The sequence below is a fragment of the Aquarana catesbeiana genome, linkage group LG03 (assembly GCF_042186555.1).
Source record: "Aquarana catesbeiana isolate 2022-GZ linkage group LG03, ASM4218655v1, whole genome shotgun sequence".
In the NCBI taxonomy this organism is placed as follows: domain Eukaryota; kingdom Metazoa; phylum Chordata; class Amphibia; order Anura; family Ranidae; genus Aquarana; species Aquarana catesbeiana.
Window position 1 is genome coordinate 534,114,348 of NC_133326.1, and position 21,017 is coordinate 534,135,364.

Genomic DNA, 21,017 nt, shown 5'->3' on the forward strand with positions numbered 1-21,017 from the left:
GTACGCCTATGGGGGGTCATGTTTACCCGCACAGGAATGCACAGGTGTTCCATGCATCCCTGTACAGGCTGTCCCATTTATGTCAATTGGGATGCAACGGCTGCACAGGTATAGCTGCTGTTCCCAATCTGACATCGGGTGTGGGTACATGACCCCGAATGCAGACAGTGTGAGCTCAGGGACATGCATGCGGACCTACATGGGTGTAAAATTGAGAGCAACGGCTCTGTTGGTGAAGTTGCTACATCCTAATTGACATCAATGGGACTGCCTGCACAGAGATGCACGGAACACATGTGCATCCCTGTAAAGGTACGCTGTGTATGCCCCCTGTGAACAAGGCCTTAGGCCCCTTTCACACAAGCACACCAATTGGGTCTGCCTGTCTGTTTTTCAGGCGGGCCCAATCAGACCACCCATTGTTCTCTATGGAGAGACTGATGTAAATTGACATGTGTCCGTTTACACCTGCCTGCATCTGATCCAGTCCGCTAAAGACAGACGGATGGGGATTCCATTCCCCATCCATCTAGCTCTAGCAGATCGGATCGGATGGCGTCTGATTGAAATGGACATAAGGTCCATTTCCATCCGACCGTCCTATAGAGACCAGTGGGCTGTGTCCGTGTTTGCTCTGCATCAACGGAGGGGACATGGACCTGTCATCCATCTACTCAGCGGGGATCAGAAGACAGATTCCCTGCTGAGCAGGCAGATCTGCTTGACAGAGTCCGCTCCATGTGAAAGGAGTCTTACCAGGAGCAGCCGTTCCATTAGGGGAGCTGGGGCGCCACTTCCCTGCAGGGCACCGGACTTATATGTCTGTATGAGTTTTTTTTTCAAACCACATGATTAGATCCTGAGGCTCTAATTGGCTTGAAAAAAGTTGGGCTCGGAGCACAGAGCATTGCATCCCAAACCCACCCACTTGTGACAGAAGCAAATTAATATTCGCTATCATCTTTTGGCTTTTTTACGTTTTTTTTTACAGTCATTTTATATGTGTTTTTTTGTGGGGAGGGGGGTAGGGGGGTCTGTGGTGAGATATTAGAGGTCTAAACAGACCCCCATATCTCTTTTTTGGGGGACAGAGAAAGGGACTGAAGATAGTCCTTTTCTCTGTATCACTTTACTTGAATGAATGCATGGAATATGTATAGAGATTCCATTCATTCATAAACTGACAGTCTGATACATAGTAACACTTGCGGTTACTATTATCAGATGTCAGTGGGCATATAGGAGTGATCATAGTGATCACTGCATGCGCCCAGGGTGCCACACTTAAGGGGGTGGTAAACACATGTTTACCAAGCCCCCCAAGACCAAACATCACTCACAACAATACCCCCTCCCCCGCCGTGATCCCCAGCCTGTCACATTGCCGAAGCTGCAGGCTGCAGGAGAAGAAGGAAGGATGCCGCCAGGGCAGGGATGGATCGGGGGTGCGGGGGCCGGTATAGGGGGCTATCTGAGTTATGGGGGGGAAACATCTGGATCCCCCCAAGCCCCAGCAGCACCTGAAGCCGGCGGGAGTGGCAGAGGAGGAATGCCGGCTTATGATGGTGGCTGCGGGGGATCGAATTTGGGGGGGGTCGGTTCGGGTGGAGGGGGGGTACTCAGTGCTGGGGGGGTTGAAGGGGGGTAAAAGGGATAGGAAAGGAGAGTGGGGGAGTAGTTTCAGGTGACATTTAGCGGCGGAGGTGGAGAGGCAGGGGACAGGAAAGTGGCGGCATGGGTGGAGGTGGACGGTCACATTAGGGGTTAATAACTCTGATTGAGTTATTGAAGTGGATTGGGTAGATTGGATGGAGGTGATGGTGAAGTGGATTGGATGAAAGTGATGGTGATTTGGAGTGGGTAGATTGGATGGAGGTGATGGTACGTTGGATTGGGTAGATTGGATGGAGGTGATGGTGAGTTGTAATCCGCTGATCATCAGAGTCTGCTGAACAATTCTGATATAAGCTTATGGTCACTGAAGTGACCATAAGCTTATAGGACAGGGAGAAAGAGGTCTGTACGCCATACTGACTTGGCCACCTGCGGGCACTTCTGTACGGCGTACGGACCTGACAGTGAAAGGGTTAATCACTTTAATGGCTGTGTGTTTAGTTATTTTGAGGGGACAGCAAATTTACACTGTTATACAAGCTGTACACTCACTACTTTACATTGTAGCAAAGTGTCATGTGTTCAGTGTTGTCACATGAAAAGATATAATAAAATATTTACAAAAATATCATGAAATCTATCCATTTTTTCCAGATACTATTGAATCTTTCTGCTTGGCCCTCCCCCCTACTGCTAAGATATTCCATTTTAAATATACGGTCTATTCTTCCAAGCCATTCCTTTATGGAAGGTTTTTCCGGGTCTAATCATTTTTTTGTTATTATCCCTTTTGCTGCATTCAGTAGATATGGGATCAGGGTTCTCTTATATTCTTTTTTGTAATATTTGTTTTGTGGAATAAGCATACCCATGCGTCATTTGGGATATCCTCTTCTGAAATGTCCTTTTATGTAACATCGTATATCCTGCCAATACTCCTTTATTTTTGTACATTCCCACCAAATATGGGTCATAGTACCTTTCTGGTTACAACCTCTCCAACATAGAGATTTACTTTGCTGGTATTTATGAGCTATCATGGGAGTTATATACCATCTCGCCAGATATTTATAGTTTGTTTCTTTTGTATTTATGTCGGTTCCATAGTCGTGTACCGCACCCAGCACTTTGATCACTTGTTCTTCCAGTCGTATACCCTGTTCCTCCTCCCATTTTCCAATTAATGGAGGCGCTCCCAACTCCCCCATCTCCGTGAGCATTCTATATAACTGAGATATTCTGTGTTTTATTGCTAACTGTGAGTTACATAATCTTTCTATTGGATTCAGATTTCTCTCAGATCTAATCGGTTGTGGTAACGAAGTCACAAAATTCTTTAGTTGGGAATACCTCCACTCATTTATCTTTATGAATTAGTTTTTATTTTATTTATTTATATATTTTTTTAATATTCTTTATTTATTTATTTGGCTTCAAGAAAAAAGTGATGAACAATTCAGGTACAAAGGCATTTCGAGAACAGATAGGCATGTGAAGGCATGATGTGGAATCACAAGATGCACAAATTTGACATGGTGTGGTAGTTTCAATATATATAGGGGTTGATTTACAAAAACTGCACAATCTGGTGCAGCTCTGCATAGAAACCAACCAGCCTCCAGGCTTTTTTTTGTCAAAGCTTAATTGAACAAACTAGTTAGAAGCTGATTGGCTACCACGCACAGCCGCACCAGATCCCGCACTCTCCAGCCCCAGCAAATCAACCCCATAGTATCTTTTTTTTTTTTAATTTTTATTGAGCATATTGAAATGTTACATTACATACATCAAGTATTAGGTTGGCACCTATTTGATTAAGTGCATAGGACTGTATAACTATAATATATTTGTATAGCTGTATAACTATAATAAATTCAATATTTGCAAACATTAGCTCTCCTAGACTCTCCTTTAAGTCCTCCAACCACATCTTCGCTCTCTTTTTTTTTTAAACACGATGTCAAAACAGTTGACATCAATCATAAGAACAAAATTCCAAACATAGAAATAGATGCATTCACCCCCCCCCCCCCCCCCAGTTTTAATCTTTCCAGTGTATTGTATGTATCCTCTTGTCCACCACATTACTCTTTTTCATCTTTTCTTACGTTTAGCTGTCCCCATTGCACCTTTCCCCATCCTCCGCTAGAGTATTTTTGGAATCGATCCACCTAAACCATACCTTCCTAAACTTCTTGGGGGCTCCCCTTGCCTCATACGTCATCCTATAAAGAGGTAGGTAAAAAGAGGTTTTTATTGTCTTCATCCACATTCCCAGAGTGAGTTGTTCATCATGAATCCATCTTCGGGCGATCAATTTCCACACTGTAAAATACAGAAGTCTGGGGGCGTGTCCAAGATGGCGCTGGGAGCAGACGTGTCTTAACTGAGCTCCCGTCTCCGGCACCGAATCCTGCTATAATCCTGGTGATAGTGACCAGCAACACAGCCATCATCCAGTGGAGTCTTTGCAGGGGGACCGGGCGATGCCAGTGGGCAGAAGGCACGGAAAACAGAGCAACTCTGCGACCTCTGTCAGTACCCGTCCCACGCTGCGGCCTACGACACACGCAGCCCGCCACATGGAGGCCCAGACGGACCCCCCACCTGACGGCAGTATCCAGGCCGGTTCGGCAGCCTTTGACGCCCTGATGCTGGCGATAACAACATGCCAGGCTGCACTTACTGCGAAAATTGAGCATGTGCAAACCGAAACGGCCCTTATCCGCAGGGACATGGATAAGTTCCGAGATTGCGTGGCGGAGGTGGAGCGACGGGTCTTGGAGATGGAAGACTGTCAGAGGGAGCATCATACAGACCTCCAGGCCCTGAAATTACGAGTGAAAAATCTGGAAATTAGGGCCGAAGACGCCGAGAACCAGAACAGGCGCAATAACCTGCGAGTTCTCGGCCTTCCTGAAGGAGCTGAGGGTGAAGACCCGGTGGCGTTCATGGAGGAGCTACTAGCATCCTTACTGCCCAGAGCTAAGTTCTCTCCCCACTTTTCTATAGAACGGGCTCATCGCATTCCAGCGTCAAGAGGTCCCCAGGGGGCCCCCCGCGCACTTTCATATTCAAACTGCTGCACTACTGAGACCGGGATACAATGCTGCGGGCGGCTAGGCTACAGGGGGAACTCAAATTCGAGAACACAAAACTCCTAATTTTTCCAGATTATACGGTGGAAACACAGCGCCAACGGAAAGCTTTCGATCATGTCAGAGGTATGCTACACCAGAAGGGAGTAAAGTATAGCATGCTATTTCCAGCCAGGCTGAGAGTTCAAGATGGGGAGAGGATCCAGTTCTTCACCTCACCTAGAGAGGCTGCAAAATGGGCTGAAACACTCCCTAATTAGCCCCCCTCAGGTACGCTGAACTTTATGTAATGGCTCAGAGTTTTTTCACTTATAAACCTGTATAGTCTTCTCCACAATGGCAACCTCCTTGTTGAGTATTCTGACTTAGCGTGTCTGTAATAACACAGCACTACATGGAACTGCGTATAGCTGACCAATGACCTGCTTAGTTCACCCCTTTGTGCAGGGACTAATCCCGTACGGTGCATTTCCTCTCCTTCCAAGTTCTGTTTGACGGGGGGAGAGGAACTTTATATTCCCCTTACTGCAGTACCCAGGACCTGATTGGGAATCCTCTTCTCAGGATACACATAAATACACCTCTGCCGGGTTACGGACTTTGTGGAACAACTGGTGGTCAGTTGAGGGAAGTGTGTGTCAGGGGAGTGACTCCTAAAACTCTTATGGCGGCCTACTAGATGTGCCTCTCCCTGGAGATACCTGGCTGCGCCAGGAGCGCCTGGAGTGACAGCTCTTCCTCTCTTACCTCTTCCTTTCCTCCCCCCCCTTGCAACACCACGGGGCAGGGGATAGGGATGATGGGGACCGAGATCACCTTCCCACTGTTACTTAATGCACCACTCACAGAAGAGACAGGACTTAATACTTTATGAGCCAATGATCATCATGATCCGGGGTGGAGGGTTATATTCTATACCCCCGAGATCTGAAGCTTGTGCCCCCGGGGACCCAGGAGATCTACACTGGATATCCTTGCCGGACTACAGAATCTTTTTCTTTTCTCTTGTTTTTGTGTTTTATTTTATTTTTTCCTTTTTTTCATTTCCAGCTAAGTCTGAATTGCCCTCATGTTTGGCTGGAAAGCCAACCTTTGTTTGGGGAAGGAAGCCCTCCTGCTGGACTTGGGGATGGGTGGGGTGGGGGGTGGGGATAAAAGGTTAAGTTGGTCTGCTGTTGCAGACCCTGAGTTACTACTTTTATTGTTTTTATGGTTCATGACAGTACTGTAGGTGATTACCTTGACCAATATTGCACGGTGGTTAATGTTTTTTGTATGCCCGTCTGGATCTGGAAGCTCTGATGGGAGAGGCCTGACCCACACTTATTATCCTTTAGCAATTATAACCAGTAACAATGTCATCCCTTAAGATAATCTCCTGGAACACGAGGGGATTAAATTCTCCTATTAAGAGATCACTATTATTCCAATTTGTTAAATCTTATCACCCCCACATATGTGTGTTCCAGGAGACCTATATCACTATCACTCTACCCACTCCACGATTTCTAGAGGGGTAAGCATTTTAATTCTTAAATCCCTCCCATTCAGGCTTCTCGATCTGGCTCTGGATCCAGAGGGTAGGTTTGTGGTGATACATGCCTTGTTATACAATGTGCCATGGGTAGTTGTGGGCCTATACCTCCCACCCCCGGCCTCCCTTCAAGTACTGAATCAAATCACAGCCAAAATAGCTGAATTCTCTACTGAAAATGTGCTTCTACTAGGAGATTTTAACCTAGTCCCTGATGCAGGCCTAGACAGACTCCTTTCTGCTGGTGCGACCCGACAGGGACTTGCGGATTGGGCAGACACCTATGGTTTTCATGATATTTGGAGATGGAGGCATCCCCAGACCAGGGCATACACTTGTCACTCTGCTTCCCACAGAACCTTCTCCCGCATTGACTTGGTCTATGCGGGGGGATCGGTTCTCCCTAAGGTCAGGGAGGTCACGATCCTCCCCAGAGGTGTCTCGGACCACGCTCCGATCCTCCTGGAGCTGGATGTCTCCATAGCCTCGTCAGACAGGCTCTGGCGACTCTCTAGATACTGGGTTTCGGATGCGGACGTAGAACAGAAATACAAAGACGAGCTAGAGTCATACTGGCAGATAAACCCTGACTCGGCCTCAGCCTCCTCGGTCTGGGACGCCTTCAAGGCATTCTCCAGGGGACAGTACCAGACCATTATAGAGCAAGTCCATAGGACACGTAGAAAAGAGCTAACAACCCTTGAAATAGAGGCACAGAGACAGGAAGCTCTATATGTTAGATCCCCAGACCCACAAACTTATGCCAGATTGCAATCTCTTCTGGAAGAGGTTCTCCTTTTGAGGACAGCGCTGACGCAGAAGAGGCTTCTTCATCAAATGCAGAGAATATTCGAGCAGGGAGAGAGAACGGGTCGGCTGTTGGCCTGGCTCTCCAAGGAGCAATCAATGGGCATGACCATAGGTCAGATTCAGGCTGGGGATGGAATTCTCACCTCCACGCCTGAGGGAATTAACCGGGAATTTGCCTCCTCCTATCAAACGCTATATAGCTCCCAGATTACTTATGATTCAGCGGACCTACTTGCCTATCTTCAAGATATTGATATACCAACCCTTACCCAGACTTATGCTGACAAATTAGATGCCCCTATTAAAATAGAAGAAATCCAAACAGCACTTAAGATGATGCAGACAGGTAAGACACCAGGACCGGACGGTTTCCCGGTGGAATTTTACAAAATGTATGTAGAACAACTGGCCCTAGACTCCATTCACTGTTCGTTAAGTCCCTCAAAGAAGGCCACCTCCCTGATTCCATGCATGAGGCAGTGATAGTAGTCATTCCTAAACAGGGCAAAGATCCGAAACTATGCGCTTCCTACCGTTCCATCTCCCTCCTAAATGTAGATGCAAAAATCCTCACCAAAATCCTGGCAAACAGGCTAAATACTGTCATTACGGCCCTGATACATCCAGATCAGACGGGATTCATGCCAGGCAGGGGAACAGACATAAATATCTGCAGACTACACACACATATAGCTATTGCCTCCCCCAATAGACCGGGAGTGGTGGCCTCACTCGACGCAGAGAAAGCTTTTGATTCGGTCGAGTGGGGCTACTTATGGGTGGTTCTTTCTAAATTTGGATTCGGACCGAAATTCTTGACCTGGCTTCAAATGCTCTATGCCCAACCCAGAGCTCGTATCCGCACTAACGGGGTCCTCTCAGAAGTGTTTAAGTTGGGGAGGGGCACCAGGCAGGGGTGCCCTCTCTCTCCGGCCCTGTTTTCTTTGGCGTTTGAGCCATTAGCCATCCTCCTTAGAGCAGATGAACAAATTAAGGGCATTCAGGTGGGCCCAATGGTAGAGAAGGTCTCGCTATATGCTGATGACTCTATCCTTTATTTAGCAGATGCCTCTGAATCCCTAAGAGCAGCCCTCGAGGTGTTTGATAAATTTGGCCATTTTTCGGGCATCCGAATAAATTGGAACAAATCGATCCTTTTCCCCCTCTGTCAGTCGGTACCACAGATAGATACGGGATCCCCGTTGAAATGGGTTGACGAGTTTACCTATCTGGGGGTGAAAATAGGGAATGAATTGACAGGTTTCCTAAGTAAAAATGTATTCCCCCTGTTGACCCAGCTTCAACAGCGATGCTACACCTGAAATCTCTTCCTTTAACCCCGGTGGGTAGAGGTAACCTCTTAAAAATGATCTATTTACCAAAATTCCTTTATTATTTCAGAAATACCCAGACCCCTATCCCCAGATCCTTCTTCCGCCGGTTGGAAAGTGTAGTGATCGCCTTCATTTGGGCAGGGAAACCCCCAAGGGTAGCAAAAAATACACTTTATCTCCCACTGTCTGGTGGTGGCCTGGCGCTGCCTAATTTCCTGATGTATTATTGGGCGGCGGTCCTGGTGACGGTGAGATGTGGTTCTCACAACCTAGGCAGAATCCTGCAGTCACTTTGGAGGCAGGCCTTCTAGGATCGTATGCAGCGCTATCTAATCTGCCATACAGGGGACCGAGGGCTGACCCTGCAGTGACAAGTCCTATGAAAACCACAATCCAGGTATGGAAAGCATCTAGAGCATCCCTCCTGAAGCAGACGCACGTCTCCCCACATACTCCACTATGGGCCAACCCTATGCTCCCCCATCTCTTTACTGTTCCGGACCCGGCAATCTGGGCCAAGAAGGGTATCACTACAATAAAGCATGTCATGCCTCGGGGGGTTATAATTTTATTCCGCGAGCTACAAACAGCTCCCAACTTACCGAGGACTTTCTTGTTTAGATATTGGCAGCTACAACACGCACTACGGGCCCAATTCCCCTCCCAGATGACACTGGAGCCCGATCCAATAGAGCGCCTCCTGACCTCAGGGATGCTGGACAAACCTCTTTCCTCCCTATACCTTTACCTAACAGTAGTCCACGAGGTTAAGCATAATAGATCGATGGCCAAATTGCAGGAAGATATTCCTTCCTTGGGTGAGGAGGAGTGGGAAGAATGTCTAACCACATTCATACCATCTATGATCGCAGCTAAGGATAGATTTATCCAACTGAAATTTATACATAGGGCCTACTATACGTCGGAAAGGCTAGCAAAGATTTATCCTACTCTTAGTCCTAAATACACTAGATGTGAACTAGACACGGGCACCTTTTATCATATGGTCTGGTCCTGTCCCAAACTTCGCCCCTTCTGGAGTTCGGTCGCGGACACTCTAGAGACGGTATGTGGAGTTAAGATAACACTAGACCCATTAATCCTGCTATTGAGTCACTTGGAAGACATAGAAGGAGATCGTTACACTAAATTATGCCTAACGTACTCGTTATTTTATGCAAGAAGGGAGATACTCCTTAAATGGAAACAATGAGAGGCCCCAACTAAAGAAACATGGCAAAAAACGATAAAGAACGTGCTACCATTATACCGTATCACCTATGAGAGTAGAAACTGTCCAAAGAAATATGATAAGGTGTGGTCGAGTTGGATTGATGCATGTGGTTAGCCCCGGATCGAGAGTGAGTTTACCTAGTGAAATCCTTCGCCGAGGGACTCACTCTTCACTACGAGAGACTCTGAGGTTACCCTCTCCTCCTTGTTCTCAGGGTTACATACTACTTAACTTGACCGGGGGGTGGGGGTCGTCCCCTCGCCCCTTGTCTCCCCCCCCAGGGCCGGGAGGGAGGGGTGGGAGTCCTAATGTGAGCTGGAGTGATGTGTCTGCTCCCGTCTCAGTGTGATCCCCGAGGGGCCGCCCCCACTCCGACATTGGTTTTATAATAATCTATCTGTCTACATCCGATGACTCCATTAAACTGTACAACACCTTGTAGGATCAGTTTAACTCAAACATATGCATTTCTAATGTCATATATCTAATCACCTGCTGCCTGATCCTTTGTATGATACCTGTCATGATGTACTGTCTTGTTTTTGTGTTAAGAAAATAAAAAAAAATTCTGTTAAAAAAAAAAATACAGAAGTCTGAGGACCAATTTAGTATGCACATTAAGCTCCTCTTGCTCAAAAACTCCCAGGAGACACCTTAGGGGGAAACATATATTTGGCAGGGCAAAATGCTCAGATATGAAGGCCTTATCCTAGGGCAATGCCATATCATGTGTAGAAATGTTCCTTCTGCTCCTCTACACTTATGGCACTCTGCAGTATCCCTTCTGTGCATTCTGATAGTCTGGTCAGTGTATAATATACCTGATGTAGATATCGAAGCTGTATCATTCTATCTGTGGAGGAAATAACCGAGACAAGGTATGTATCCAGCACCTCCTACCACAGTTCCTCTGTCAATTCTGGTATAACCGCTGTCCATCTGGATCTAGTCCTAGCAGTCGGGTCAGGGCCTCCCAGTCCTATTTGTCTGTAGTATCTGGATATAAGTTTAGTTGGTTCAGGGTCAATTAGGACCCTTTATATAGCAGTATTTTGCACCCGAACTTCCCCTCTCCCAAACTGGGCTATCGCTGCATGTCGCAGTTGAGCATATCTGAATTGCCAAGTTCTAGGTATGCTAAACTGCTCCTGCAATTGTGCAAAGGAGGACAACCTGCCATCTTGGTATATATGGTGTAGGTATTTCATCCCATATTTGGCCTATCTATACCCATCTTATAGATTAGTTTTTATACCTTATTTCCTGCATAGATCTAATTTTCTCTTTATTCACTATATCTTTTAATTGTGTGTCTCCGATCCAATTTCCACAGAGTGACCTTTTCCCTGGTAAAAAAAATTTTGTCTCTGATAATTAATGGTGAATTATATTCCCATCTTTCTTGCCTGTGAAATAAATCCCAAACTTTAGTAAATCTAGTGTTCTATGTTTTGGTGGAATCTATATATTCTTACTTAAATGTATTTTACTTATTGTGTTCTCCAACTTAATCCATCTTTTTTCACTTTTTGTGTTAGTCTATTCTATTGTTCGTGCTATTATTACTGCGCTGTAATATCTTTTTAGGTCAGGTGCTGCTAACTCCCCGTGTGTCTTATCTTTACTCAATAGTGAAAACTGTACCCTTGGCTTTTTACCCTGCCATATGCATCTTAATATCATTGTCTTTAACGTCTGGAAAAAATGTCTGTGGGAGTGCTATTGGTATTGTCTGGAATTTATACAGTATTTTCGAGAGTATTACCATTTTTACAATGTTTATTCTTCCCACCCACAACAGTGGGTGTGTTGCTAATTTCCTAATCTCTAATTTGATCTCATTAAGTAGTGGGATGTAATTAGCTCGATACATTTTCCCCAACAAAGTTGTTAATTTTATTCCAAGGTATTTTAATTTCTACCCAGAGAATGTGAATTCCATCTGTAATGCTAATTCCACAATTATTGCTTACATTTATATCTAAAATGTTCAATTTTATTGGGTTGATTTTTAGATTTGAGAGTTCCCCGTATATCTTCAGTTCTTTTATTATATTTGGAAGTGTCGTTCTAGGGTTGGAGATATAGAACCAAATATCGCCCGCATATGCCATAACCTTGTTTTCTTCTTCTCCCATCTTCACCCCGCCCACGTCTGTGTTATTCCGTATAGTTGCCAATAAGGGTTCTAGCAACAGTACGTATAGGAGGGGCGACAGTGGGCATCCTTGTCTTGTACTATTGAACATCTCAAAGGAAGGCGACATACCTCCATTGACCTTTACCAACACGGTGGGGTGATTATTTAGGTGATTATATGATCTATTTGGTAATTTTGGGTCCTATTACCAGGTTTTCTATTGTATCCATCATAAATCTCCAGTCCATCCTGTCAAAAGCCATTTCGGCGTCTATTGACAGTAGTATAGCTGGGGACTTTCCTCCTTTTCCCTTCTGTAACAATAGTAATGTTCTTATTCAGTTGTCTTTACCTTCTCTTCCTGGTATAAACCCTGTCTGATCTGTGTGGATCCACTCCAGCATCAGCTTTTTTAATCTCTTCTTTAAAATTGTTGCATATAGTTTTGTATCCGCGTTTAATAATGCTATTGGTGTATAATTAGAGCATAATGTTGTATCTTTTCCCTCCTTAGGTATTACTGTTGTATACGCCAATAATGACTCTCTCCTCATTTCCTCCCCCTCCCCTAATTTATTCAGGTATACACTCATTTTTGGGATTATATAAAATAAGTGTGGCGCTAAAAGAATGTCCTTTAATGGGCAGAGCCAAACAGAATAATGTCTGAGAGGCAGTATGCGCAATAAAGAATATTGATGAAACTAGGTCCTATAAGACTGTTGTTGTCTTAACCAAAAACAGAACAAGTGGTAAAAATATAAAAATAATAATAATATATATAACAGTGAAGCATATATAAAATATTGTGGCCCCTAAAGTGACAAAACACTACCTGTGCATATGTACAAAATGAACCAATGAAGAACCACCTAACCCGACAATAGGGAAAAGTAGTTGAGTGCAAAAAAACAAAAATATTGAATATGACTCCAATGGGTAATATATACAAATAAATGTGTAAATAAAAAATCCTTCTGGGACTTCTATAAAAATAAAATAAGTGACCCAAAATAAATATGTAAAGAACCACCTAGCCCAACAATGGGAAAAAATGGTCATGTGCAAAAAAACAGAAATAAGTTTGATACGTCACAAATGTGTGTCACACACAAAAAACGTGTTAATAAAGAAATCATCCAAGACTTCATATATAAATAAACAGTGACCCAAAATCCAAATAATGTGATGAGGAAAACATTCAACAGCCGCCCAGATCAATACTGGAGGACCAATGGATCCGAAGATGGCATCAACGAGATCTGATGATAAACTTCTGTATAAAAGGTATAGGCATATGTACCCTTACCGGAGATGGTGGACTCCCAGTCAGCGACTTGGGAGTCAAACGAACTTGTATTGAAGCGGGGGGGTAGCTCCTGGAACCCAATGGCTGCAGATGGTGGAGGAAATGGCCGCACTCACCGACTCAATCACTCTGATCTCACCGCCTTATCCCTTCAAAAATGTCAGTGCTTGCTGTAGATCTAACTCCATAGGTAGGAAGTCAATCCTCAAAGGAAGAGAAACGAAGGCTTCCCCATAGTGTGAACAGGCTAAGAACCAGCTTTATTAAACGAATAATAAAAACACTATGGCTCTTCAAAGAAAAAGACAATAAAAAATGTATAGCGCTAAAATTCAAATGGTGGCAAGACAGGCATAACAAACCCTACGCGTTTCGTCCAAAGGGACTTCAACTGGGGTATATACCTGTCAGCCACTTGTGCCTGTATATATGTGTAAGCAATTAATAATCAAAAGTAACAGCTGTTCGTGCCATGTATAACGTCATTTCCGGATTACGGGAAAATGGCGTCCGCATCCAACATGGTCCAATCGTAATGGTGCTAAAAAACGGCCTGTAACCAAGCCTCGGTATAGATGGCCCAATCATATTAAAGCCGGATGCCGCATCACCGAACACATGTCAAAGGAAGGGTCACATGGTATCCCTCCTCCTATGAGGCTTCAAAAGGGCAATGCAACGTCCGATCTCACACGTCCGTATCTCCGCCCTATCCCCAACAACAAGGAAGGAACGTAACATCCAATCGGGGAGAAGGGTAAGAGCGTGTGACGTCACTCCGTCGTATAACCGGATGTGACGAACAGTGGTGGGACGCAAATACGTGTCACGTCCTGTTCTAATAGAGATTTAATAACCGGAAGTACTGGAGCTTGGAGCGCAATGCGATCCAACTATAGCAGCAGAAAGACACAAACTGTAAATGTAATTTAAAACGTTGACATGGCCGAACATTGTTAATTTCCACAGCAACACAACTGTACAATAAAAATAGACAATGTACTGTATCCCTACCAACAGAGTCAACAGTAAAATTTGCAAAACACTGTCGTCATATCTAAAACTTACAGGGCAAAAAGAGCCTCTAAATATGAGCACATAAAATAAAGATAAAAATACCCAAAAAGGATATATATATAGGGATAGGCCAAATGATCCAAAAAAATAAAACGTATATATAAAAAAAAAAAATAAAAAAATAAAAAGTAAACCATAAACTGTGATCAAAATCAGATAGATTAAGCAGAACATCTATAGCAATAAGAAACTGGTTTTAACTGAGTGGCAACAAAGCCAAAGAAGCCGTGAAGACTGAGTATCAAAATGTTCAAATATGTTAAACGTAGCAATTCATCCTTAAGGAATACAGGACTGGTCAAGTGCCTAAAAGGCAATGGGCCAAAGAGGAATTATGACTGATTGATAAAAGAATTTATGTCCCATTCGATGTTGAGGCCAAATGGTGAATAACACTTTAATTGGTGTATCCAGAAAGTTTCAAGTCTAGAGACACCCCTCTTCATAGACTCACCTCTCAGACATTATTCTGTTTGGCTCTGCCCATTAAAGGACATTCTTTTAGCGCCACACTTATTTTATATACTTTTTACAATTTTGTCTGATTGTTGTGTTTGGCTGCTCTGTCTTCTGGTTGGCGCATTATCATTTTTGATTTTGGTATTTTCTTTAGACGTAGATAGTGCTGCCTCCATATAATCATCTAGCCTTAGACTCATTGCTATGGATGTGTTTGATTATCGCACTAACCGCACAGTTAATACTGAGGGTGTTTTCACATTGTTGAAAACAGACACCGAGATAGGGGGTCTGTTTGTTAGACTAAAAAATCTTATGATATCGGAGTTACATCTAGATTGGGATATTGTCTTTTTGGAGCAGTACTCTAAGGAACACATGGTTCCGAGGGGATTAAGGTGGAATGTGTTTCCCCAACAAGGTGACCCTGATTTAGAATCCTGGTTCCGATATTTCAATGAGGTTGGGATCTCCCTCTTGAAATTCCTAATAGATAGAAAGAAAGCAAGAATGGTGACTATAGACAGAGAGATAAAGGAGATCAAAGAAAAATTGGTACCCTTTAGGTCTTCCTCTGAATATGCCACACATTCAACTACCCTTATGCCGCGTACACACGGTCGGACTTTCCGGCATACTTGGTCCGGCGGACCAGAGTGTGCCGGACAATCCGCCCGTGTGTAGGCACCGGCAGACTTTTCCGGCGGACTTTTTCCCAAAAGCCCGCCGGACCTAGATTTGAAGAAAGTTCTAAATCTTTCCGCCGGACTCAGTTTCGGGCGGAAAGTCCGCTCGTGTGTGTGCTGGTCCGACGGAAAGCCCGCTCGTGTGTAGGCTGGTCCGACGGACCAGATACAACACGAGGGCAGGGTATTGCATCTCACGCTCGCTGCAATAGGAAAAACACATTTTCCTATTGCGGCGAGCGCGGGGCATACCAGGCCCTTAGGTCTGGTATGGATTATAAAGGGAAGCCCCTACGCCGAAAAAAACGGCGTGGGGTCCCCCCTAAAATCCATACCAGACCCCGATCCGAGCACGCAGCCTGGCCGGTCAGGAAAGGGGGTGGGGACGAGCGAGCGCCCCCCCCCTCCTGAACCGTACCAGGCCGCATGCCCTCAACATGGGGGTGGGTGCTTTGGGGGAGGGGGCGCCCTGCGCCCCCCCCCAAAGCACCTTGTCCCCATGTTGATGAGGACAAGGGCCTCTTCCCGACAACCCTGGCCGTTGGTTGTCGGGGTCTGCGGGCGGGGGCTTATCGGAATCTGGGAGCCCCCTTTAATAAGGGGGCCCCCAGATCCCGGCCCCCCACCCTATGTAAATGAGTATGGGGTACATGGTACCCCTACCCATTTACCTAGGAAAAAAGTGTAAGTAATAAAACACACTACACAGGTTTTTAAAATATTTTATTAAACAGCTCCGGGGGGGGGGATCTTCCTCCAGCTTCGGGGGTCTTCTTCCGGCTTCGGGGGTCCCTCCGCTTCATCTTCTCCCGGCGTCCGGTTGGTTCTTCTCCGCTCTCTTCTCCCGGTGTTCCTGTTCTTCGGCCGGCTCCTCTGCTGTCTTCAATTAGCTCTCTTGCCAGCAGAGGTCCGGACTTCTGGGCTTCTGGGCTTCTTCTCTTCTCTTCTCCAGATGTTGACACGACGCTCTCTCCTGCTGGACTGCTCTCCGAGGGCTGCGTTGTGACTTATATAGGCGGAGACCCCGCCCCCTTTTGATGTCACAGTCCCTGGGCATGCTGGGACTGTGACGTTTTAGGGGGCGTGGTCACTGGGTGATGTTGACCACGCCCCCTAAAACGTCACAGTCCCAGCATGCCCAGGGACTGTGACATCAAAAGGGGGCGGGGTCTCCACCTATATAAGTCACAACGCAGCCCTCGGAGAGCAGTCCAGCAGGAGAGAGCGTCGTGTCAACATCTGGGGAAGAGAAGCCCAGAAGCCCAGAAGCCCAGAAGCCCAGAAGTCCGGACCTCTGCTGGCAAGAGAGCTAATTGAAGACAGCAGAGGAGCCGGCCGAAGAACAGGAACACCGGGAGAAGAGAGCGGAGAAGAACCAACCGGACGCCGGGAGAAGATGAAGCGGAGGGACCCCCGAAGCCGGAAGAAGACCCCCGAAGCCGGAGGAAGATCCCCCCCCCCCGGAGCTGTTTAATAAAATATTTTAAAAACCTGTGTAGTGTGTTTTATTACTTACACTTTTTTCCTAGGTAAATGGGTAGGGGTACCATGTACCCCATACTCATTTACATAGGGTGGGGGGCCGGGATCTGGGGGCCCCCTTATTAAAGGGGGCTCCCAGATTCCGATAAGCCCCCGCCCGCAGACCCCGACAACCAACGGCCAGGGTTGTCGGGAAGAGGCCCTTGTCCTCATCAACATGGGGACAAGGTGCTTTGGGGGGGGGGGGGCGCAGGGCGCCCCCCTCCCCCAAAGCACCCACCTCCATGTTGAGGGCATGCGGCCTGGTACGGTTCAGGAGGGGGGGGGCGCTCGCTCGTCCCCACCCCCTTTCCTGACCGACCAGGCTGCGTGCTCGGATCGGGGTCTGGTATGGATTTTAGGGGGACCCCACGCCGTTTTTTCGGCGTAGCGGGGTTCCCCTTTATAATCCATACCAGACCTAAGGGCCTGGTATGCCCCGCGTCGGGGCTAGTAAGGTGTCAATCTCGCCGATAAAAGCGGCAAGATTGACATCCTTTTCTAGTCCCGTCGCACCTGAGTCACGTTCAAAATGAACGGACTTGTCCGTGTGTGGGCAAGTCCGTTCATTCTGAAAGTCCGCCGGAACTCCGGCGAAAGTCCGTCGGAAAGACGGGCGGACTTAGCCCGCCGGAAAGTCCCGGCGTGTGTGGGCAAGTCCGTCCGTTTTAAAGTCCGGCGCACCTGGCGGACAAAGTCCGTCGGAAAGTGTGCCGGACCAAGTAGGATAGAAAGTCCGCTCGTGTGTACGCGGCATTAGAACTCTTTTAGAAAAAGAAGAGAAGGACCAGAAAATTAAAAAACAAAAGAAGTACACCAGGGATGCCAATGACTACAAAAGTGGTTGTGTCTTCTCCTGGCAAACGGTGGATGGGATACCTGCTGTTTCTGAGAGGGGTTCAAGTCAGATGGACATTCAGGAACAACAGTGCCCTCAATCCCAACCGCTCCCATTTAGAGGTGCTGATACGATGGACCATAGGGTTGTCGATCATCATCCACCTGCTCCCCCTAAAACCCCGAAAAATTATCGGAAGGGTCCTCTCGTTAATTCCAGAGGTAGAGATAGAGGAGGGAGAAGTAGAGGGAGAGGACAGAGAGATATGTCCTCCAACCAGAACCACCAAAGATCTACACCTAGAAGAGACGACCATTACGATAGATATAATGAACACTTTGAACATTTTTACCCGCAGAGAACACCTGTGCGGACATATAACAGATATTCCCCTTTAAGGAATGATAGACCTTGGGAGAATCATAATTCCTATCACTCCTATAGAGAATCCGAGTCAAATTATTACAACAGATCACCCTTTAATTACAACCAACAACCGGTCCCCCCCTATCAAGGGGATTTTCCCAGGGACCCAGTGAGACAAAAAAGGGCCATAGACGGAAACGGGGGACTAGAGGGGGGAGGCACTCCCGACAAAAGAAAACGAGTCTAGAAGGGAGTGGGATATTTAATCTTAGCAAAGCAGATTTATCGGAGGCGGAACTTCTAGTCCTGGAGAAGGGTTTGAAGTTTGCTCCCCCTAATAAACTGAATAAATTTAGCACCTTTATAGACATTCAGAAATATATACGGAAATTGAACGTACAAAGATACATTATTGCTAATCCCATTAGACCCAAAGTTGAAGTAAATTCGCATATAGTCCATTCTGGACTTTCGAATCCCTCCCTCTTCAACCCTCCAGGCCCTACTGCACCTTCTATTAAAGTCTTTCGAGATTTGGTCTTACAGGATTTGGAGAGTTTGCCTATTAAGAGGTCGTTCAACGACCCAACCTTAAAAACTGGACTCAAGAAACTGTGTGAAAGAAAAGATTTAATTATCCGGCCCGCGGATAAAGGGGGTGGGATAGTTGTTCTTGATAAAAATGACTATCATCTAGAGATGACTAGAATCCTAAGTGACACTGACACCTATTCAAGGATGTATACTAATCCCACAACTAATTATAAGAAGTCACTCATAGATTTGGTTGATACAGGGTTTCAGTTGGGCATCCTAAATAATAAAGAGAAAAGTTTTTTGATTCCTGTTGCCCCGAGAATCCCGGTAATTTATTACTTACCAAAAGTGCATAAGAACATCACACAACCCCCCGGCCGTCCTATCATCAGCGGCATTGATTCTATTACTTCCCGCATAGGAAGATATATTGATTTATTTTTACAACCTATCGTTCAATCCGCACCATCGTACTTAAGAGATACCAAGGACACCATTTCCAAGATTAATAGCATTACCTATAGCAATGATTTACTTTTAGTTACAGCTGACGTTACGTCACTATATACCTCTATACCCCACCATGCGGGTTTCGCAGCTGTTGAACTCTTTTTATCTAGAGAGGAGTCTATTCCCAAAACTCAACAGAGATTCATCATGGACCTTTTACGGTTCGCTACCAAACATAATTACTTTTGGTATAATGGCGATTTTTACATTCAACAGAAGGGAGTAGCTATGGGCGCTAAGTTCGCCCCTAGCCTGGCTAATATTTTTATGGCCCGATGGGAGGAGGATGTCGTCTATGCTTTAGATCCCCCGGAGTTAGCCCTCTGGGTGAGATACATAGACGACATCCTCCTCCTATGGAAGGGTAGCACCCAATCTCTGCATGATTTTTTATGTAGATTAAATGATAACAATATTGGGATAGAGTTGAAGTACGAGGTCAGCTCCTCTGCGATTCATTTTCTTGATCTGGAGATAGCAGTGGTCGACAACCGTTTGGAGACTAAGACGTTCTTCAAACCTACAGACCGGAATGGTTACATTCCGGTCGACAGTTGTCACCACGCTACTTGGTTAAAATCTGTTCCACGTAGCCAGTTTACACGGATCAGACGCAATTGCAGCACTCTCACGGACTATTTTCATCAGACACAGATTTTGAAGTCCAGATTTGTAGACAAAGGCTATGACCCTAGTGAAATTGATAGCGAAATCAATAAAGTTGCCCAGATAAACAGGGAATCTCTGTTGGCTGTCAAACCTAGAAGGGATTCCGATAATAGACATAAGTGGTCCCTTCTAACGAACTTCTCCATACAACACAGACAGATTAAAGACATCATAGGGAGACATTGGAAAGTTCTAAAAAATGATCCAATATTGGGTCCAGTTCTCCCTGAGCGAGGTGGGGTTATTTATAGAGGTGCTCCCTCTATAAAGAACCAAATTGCCCCCAACACCATTGACCCCCCGGTGACTCGCTCCTTCTTCCACAATATGAAAGGTTTTTTTCCCTGCAAGCGGTGCAACGTTTGTACACACAGTAGTTGTGGACGTAGGAAGACTGAGACATTTGTCTCCACTACCACCGGGAAGGAGTATCAGATTAAACATTTTCTGACATGTGACACCAGATACGTAGTCTATTTAATTACATGTCCCTGTAAGAAACAGTACGTGGGGCGTACTATACGTACTTTTGCAATTAGAGGGAATGAACATATAACCAATATCAAAAAAGGCCTTACAAATCATAGTGTACCTAAACATTTCCGGCATTGTCATAACCAAGATCCTAAGGGAACTCAGTTCCAGGTTATTGATAAATTCACCCCTCATTGGAGGGGTGAGTCTATGAAGAGGGGTGTCTCTAGACTTGAAACTTTCTGGATACACCAATTAAAGTGTTATTCACCATTTGGCCTCAACATCGAATGGGACATAAATTCTTTTATCAATCAGTCATAATTCCTCTTTGGCCCATTGCCTTTTAGGCACTTGACCAGTCCTGTATTCCTTAAGGATGAATTGCTACGTTTAACATATTTGAACATTTTGATACTCAGTCTTCACGGCTTCTTTGGCTTTGTTGCCACTCAGTTAAACCAGTTTCTTATTGCTATAGATGTTCTGCTTAATCTATCTGATTTTGATCACAGTTTATGGTTTACTTTTTATTTATTTATTTTTTTATATATACATTTTATTTTTTTGGATCATTTGGCCTATCCCTATATATATATCCTTTTTGGGTATTTTTATCTTTATTTTATGTGCTCATATTTAGAGGCTCTTTTTGCCCTGTAAGTTTTAGATATGACGACAGTGTTTTGCAAATTTTACTGTTGACTCTGTTGGTAGGGATACAGTACATTGTCTATTTTTATTGTACAGTTGTGTTGCTGTGGAAATTAACAATGTTCGGGCCATGTCAACGTTTTAAATTACATT